Genomic DNA, 6,196 nt, shown 5'->3' with positions numbered 1-6,196 from the left:
TGCAAGAGGCAGCTGGTCGATGATTCTCTCTCATCGATGTTTCTAACTCTCTATTCCTCTCTCTTCCTCTCTGTGAAAAACCAATAAAATATATTTTAAAAAAATAAATAAATAAATAAAAAATATATTTTATTGATTTTCTTTTACAGAGAGGAAAAGAGAGAGATAGAGAGTTAGAAACATTGACGAGAGAGAAACATTGATCAGCTGCCTCCTGCACACTCCCCACTGGGAATGTGCCTGCAAGCAAGGTACATGCCTTTAACCAGAATCGAATCAGGGACCTTTCAGTCTTCGGGCTGATGCTCTATCCATTGAGCCAAACCGGTTTCGGCAAAGTGCCTTTTCTTACTCACACAAAGATACATTGAGGTTAGCTGCAGTGGTGCCCTCCCCCTTTTTAAACTATGCTAAAATAAGATTATGCAAATGGTGGTGAATTATTAATGTTTCCACATAAAACATAATATATTTTTAAATTGTGCTAAAATATTCATCACATAAAATTTACCATCTTAATCATTTTTAAATGTAAAGCTCAATAGCCTCAAATACATTAATGTACAACAAATCTCTGGAACTCCTTTCATCTGGCAAAACTGAAATTCCATACCCATGAAATAAGTCCCACTTCTCTCTCCCCCTGGCCCCAAGCAACGTCCTTCTGCTTTCTGTCTCCGTGGATGTGACTACCCTGGGCTCATCTCAATGGAGTCATACAGGACGTGTCTTCTTGTGACTGACTTGTTTCACTTAGAATACTGTCCTCGGGGCTCATTCCTGTTGCAGCATGTGACAGAGTTTTCTTCCTTCTCACGGCTAAAGAATATTCCGTTATATGGATATACCACATTTTGTTTATCCATTCATGTCAATAGATATTTGGGTTGCTTCGACCTGTTGGCCACTGTGAACCATGCTATGCATATGGCTGTACAAATTAATAATTTTAACACACCCAAGAAGTTGGATGGTGACTAGCTCCTCTGGGATAACTTGTTTAACCTCATTTCCTTTTTTTGGCTGTGAAGCCAGGACTCTACTGCCCATAATGCACACCTCTGTAGGCTCCTTTACCTGGTCCTTCCTGCAGACCTCCCTTACATAATTGGCAACCAGGATAAATAATTTTTAACATCCCTCCTCTATACAATAAAATTATTTTCAGAAATAGTCATGAAATGAAATGAGTAATGAGATAGCCAGAAAAGAAATACAGACAGTATTAATTTTATTTCATTGAACTTCGCAAATATTGAGACCTGAAACTATTTACAGCCATACAGTTTATTGTCTGCATGACTTTACTCTTCAAGAAAATGCTTGATCAGGAAGATAAAGTTGAAGTTCCTGAAAAATTGACTTATCCAAACCATAGACTATCAATTTGCCCTTAGCAAGTATCTCAGTTTAGGCTGCTATAACAAAATACTATAGACTGTGTGGCTTAAGCAATAGACATACATTTTCTCAGTTCTGGAGCCTGGGAAAGTCCAAGATAAAATTCCAATAGGTTAGATTCTTGGTGAGGGCCCTTTTCCTGGCTTCTCACTGTGTCCTTATGTGGCCTTCCCTCATTGTGTGTGCCTAGAAGCTCTGGTCTGTGCTCCTTTTATAAGGACACTCATCCCATTCATGAGGGCTCCACTCTTGTGACCTCATTTAAACCTAATTACCTCCTGAAGGCCCTGCCTACAAATACCATCACATTGGGGGTTAGGACTTTAACATATGAATGGGGGTTGGGGGGAAGAGACACACAAACACTCATTCCACAACACTGGATAAACAGCTCCTTCTCAAAGCAATCATTAGCTCAGCTGAGCTTATCAAATAATTGTTTACTTTTTGAAGACCCACTCCAAAGTCCTAACTTCATTGTATTAACCAACACTAAGTTATTATATCATGAAGCTTATCCAATCCCAATTTCGCCTGACATTGAAAGGCCCACCTTAAACTAGACCCCAGAAACCTCAGAAATATTTCATCTCTGGGCACCTAACACAAAATCCCAAGCCCACTTCTTACTCTATGCCAAAATCACCTCCATGATCCTGAGATGGGGGTGAGTGGATACAGTGGGGCTCTGAGGGGCCTTCACCTGCCCAGGGCCTCATCTTGGGGTCATGCCCAGGTCACCAGCAGTCGCTGTGACACCTGCCTCTGGTCCTGACCCTGGGTGAGGGGAGAAGTGGAGAACCCTACACCAAGGCCCCTCACGCTTACTTTGTTGAAGAAACAAAACCCTTGAGATTCATGTACTGTATTAAGCAGAGAAAAATGCATCTGATGGCCCCCAAAAAAGACAGTGTACTTTGTACTTTGTAAAGTGTTAATTAAAATGGAGACAACAATGAAAAAAAATAAATCCCACCTCCAACCTCCCTCTTCTGAGATGCTACTAAGACTTCACCAAGGTGGTGATCTCTACACAGATCAGCGGTCATCAACACAGTTAAGTCAGTAAAAATTTTAATAAAAATGTAAAATAAATATGTTAGGACACACAAGGAAACATGTAATGGGTTGATAATTTTAAAAACGTTAGTTTTCTTGAAAATAAGCAGAGCCTTATACCTACAGTAATTGCATTGTGGTAATGAATGTCAGGCACTACAGTTTCTGTTTTCAAGCCTTCACTTCTGCACATTTGTCAATGGCTGTCAAAATCAACATTCTTTACTTGTTTATAGATAACATAGCTGTCTCTACCCATATTACACAAGGTACACTTTAAATACTTCAATTTTGAAAATCTTCCAAAAGAAACAATATAAACACAAATAGTTAAAAAGGATGGGATTGAGAGATGCAAATCAAAACAACAATGTGGTACCATCTCACACCTGTCAGAATGGCCAACATAAAAAAAAAAAAAAAAATCAACAAAGGACAAGTGCTGGCGAGGTTGCGGAGAAAAAGGAACCCTCGTGCACTGCTGGGAATGCAGACTGGTGCAACCACTGTGGAGAACAGTATGGAGCTTCCTCAAAAAACTGAAAATGGAACTCCCATTTGACCCAGTAATCCCACTCCTAGGAATATATCCCAAGAAACTAGAAACACCAATCAGAAAGGATATATGCACCCCTATGTTCATAGCAGCATGATTTACAATAGCTAGGATTTGGAAACAGCCTAGGTGCCCATCAGCAGATGAGTGGATCCAAAAACTCTGGAACATCTGCACAATGGAATATTATGCTGCCATAAAAAAGAAGAAATTCTCATCATTTGCAGCAACCTGGATGGAATTGGAGAACATCATTCTGAGTGAAATAAGCCAGTCTATGAAAGAGAAATACCACATGACCTCACTCATTTATGGATAAAAAAGAACATTATAAACTGATGTACCAAAAGATAGATATAGAGACAGTAAAGCAACAAGCAGACTGTCAAATTACAGCAGGGAGGGTAGGGAGATCTGGGGTAGATAAGAGATCAACCAAAGGACTTGTATACATGCATATAAGTACAACCAATGGACACAAAACTCTGGGGAGGGAGGGCATGTATGGGAGGGGGCACAATGGTATATGTACACAGATAATAATTTTTAAAAAAAGGATTAAAAGAAATGTTATGAAAAGCCAGAGCAGCAAATACAAAACAAGAAAGCATGTGCCCTCATTATAAAAGTCATAATAAAAAGAGTGTATCATAATAAAAGTAATCTTCATAATAAAAATAATAAAAAATTAAAAAAATAAAAAAGATGGGATTGGCAGACATTTATAATAATCCCACTTCACAGTAAATCCCAGAGTTTGTAATTATAGCATTCAAATGTGTCTACAGTTTTTTAAGAAAAGCTTCTAAATTTTCTTCACCAAAACATCATCACACATTTCCACTGTGTTTGGTTAAAAATTTCTCCAATTTTTCCTTTGCAAAAATCAGAGAATGTAGCTGAATGACAATAAACATTGATTGTATTTGATCCTTTGCCTTAGAATGAGGATTCAGTTCTTGGGGAAAATGATTGAGGCATTCAAACATTGTCCTTTAGATTTCTCCTGCAACGTAAGACCAGTGTCTTCTGTGGTTTCTCCTGACAGTCTTCTTTAAAACGTCCATTTCCTCATGCTTTGGTATCAGAGGGTTCATGGTATTCTCCACCATTTCTGTGGGCCAGTCTTCGGTGAACAATTCTAAAGCTTAGTGTTTCATGGGGCGTTGTTCCAGGTTGATTCTGGCTATTTGCAAGTGTCTGTGTAGGGTCACAGAGAATGACAGAATTAAAGTTCCTATATGTTTTTATAATCGCTGTGATTGATAATTTCAGATCTACAGTTTAGACTCAGGAATATATTACTCTGCTGTCCCCAAGTGGAGATCTCATTGCTCCAGTTTATCATGAACCTCCTCCTGAGACAAATGCTTCCCTCTGAGTCTGCATGTGCCCTAGGTCAGTGGTATACTGAAAGTTCTCCAAATTAATGTCCATGATATTGAACACAATGCTTATAAAATGATAAGAGATAGCTCTACCTGGTTTGGCTCAATGGCTAGAGCATCAGTCTGCAGACTGAAGGGTCCCAGGTTCAATTCTGGCCAAGGGCACATGTCTGGGTTGTGGGCTTGATCCCCAGTAGGAGGTGTACAGGAGGCAGCTGATCAATGATTCTCTCTCATCATTGATGTTTCTATCTCTCTCTCCCTTCCTAAAATTAATAAAATACATTTTTTAAAAAGGATAAGAAATAAAATAATGTTAAATGGAGACATGCATATTACTGGTACTTACCTAAGTAGAAACCAAAGTAGTTGTTTAGAATTTAGACCAGAAAAAAATTTTCATGAGAAATTATTTTACCACTATCACTATTTAGACTTGCAGGCTGATGGTGATAATAAGAAGCAGGCCCCTTTTTAGATGGCTTTATTGTTGTTTTTAAATTCCTGGTAGGCAATCGCCCCTTACTGCCTGCACAAACAGAATTGTTCCCATTGCCAGCGATGGAGACTGAGGGACAGGAGAGACGCGGGTGAGACAGCTATGCACAGCGGCGGGATTTCTTCCTTATAAACAGAATTCTTTTTAGATTTCCGTGCCTCGGGGAAGAAGGCCCAGTACAGGAGAATATACTGATTAATCTAAGACTTTGTGTTAATTTTGTTTCCTTGCCTGTGTTTGGCTTAGCTCTGGGTATTTATTGAAGTTCTAGCCAAGGAGTCTAGAAGAAAAATCTGTTGTAAGAGCTTTCAAACTCATCAATGTGCCTCAAGCATTGCTTATAGCTAAGACTTATAAATAAATTACATATAAACATGTGTGTATATATGTGTGTCTGTGTGTGTACATATATTGTAAAAAAGATGATACATACATATGTAAATTTGTATATAAGAAAAATATAATACATATAGGTATACATATATATCATCTTATTTTCAATACATCTGTATGCTTTCGAGATTAATAAAATACATTCACATAAGAGGTACTAAATTCATGGTAGCTCTTTGTCTTTATATATTTTTAGTCAAAAGATACTAAAAGTATAAATACTACTAATTCTGACCGGTTCATGGCTTATCTTTATGCTTAAAAGGTTTCCTCTTAAGGGACAGCATACTCATGGATAGTCAAAGCATCAGAATTTTCTACCAACCACTAGAGGGCAATGTAAACTAGCAAAAAGCTCAACCGCCCAGTTCACTGCCACAGCCCTGAGAACACCTAAGCCTGATGGCAATGACTTCATCACAATGGCCCATTTAGGCAAAACAATTCAGGCCCCATTTTTAAAAAAATGCCTTTACTAATTTCTTAGAGAAATGTGTATATACTCAAACTTAGACATTAAGTGCTCAGAGACTATGGTCAGAGCCACTGGGTTTAAATTTCACCTCCATCTGTGACAGCAGTGTGACTTTGGGAAAGTGTTTCCACCTCTCTGTTTCTTTAGATGTAAAATGACAGTAGTAATGTGGTTAGAACAATACCCACCTAGCACAGAGTGAGTAAGCTCCATTAAGTGTCAGCTCTCATTAAAGGTTAAGCATTCAGGCTATGGAGTTAACACTGCCCAGATTCAAATCCTGCCTCTACCAAGCCTCTTTCATATATATATATATATATAATTCAGAGAAAAGGGGGAGAAGGAAACTTCAATGATAAGAAAGAATCATTGATTGGCTGCCTCCTGCATGCCCTCTACTAGTAATTGAGCCTGCAACCCGGGCA

This window comes from Pipistrellus kuhlii, unplaced genomic scaffold (assembly GCF_014108245.1).
Source record: "Pipistrellus kuhlii isolate mPipKuh1 unplaced genomic scaffold, mPipKuh1.p scaffold_m20_p_7, whole genome shotgun sequence".
NCBI classification, from domain to species: domain Eukaryota; kingdom Metazoa; phylum Chordata; class Mammalia; order Chiroptera; family Vespertilionidae; genus Pipistrellus; species Pipistrellus kuhlii.
Note: the sequence above shows the minus strand (reverse complement) of the source record.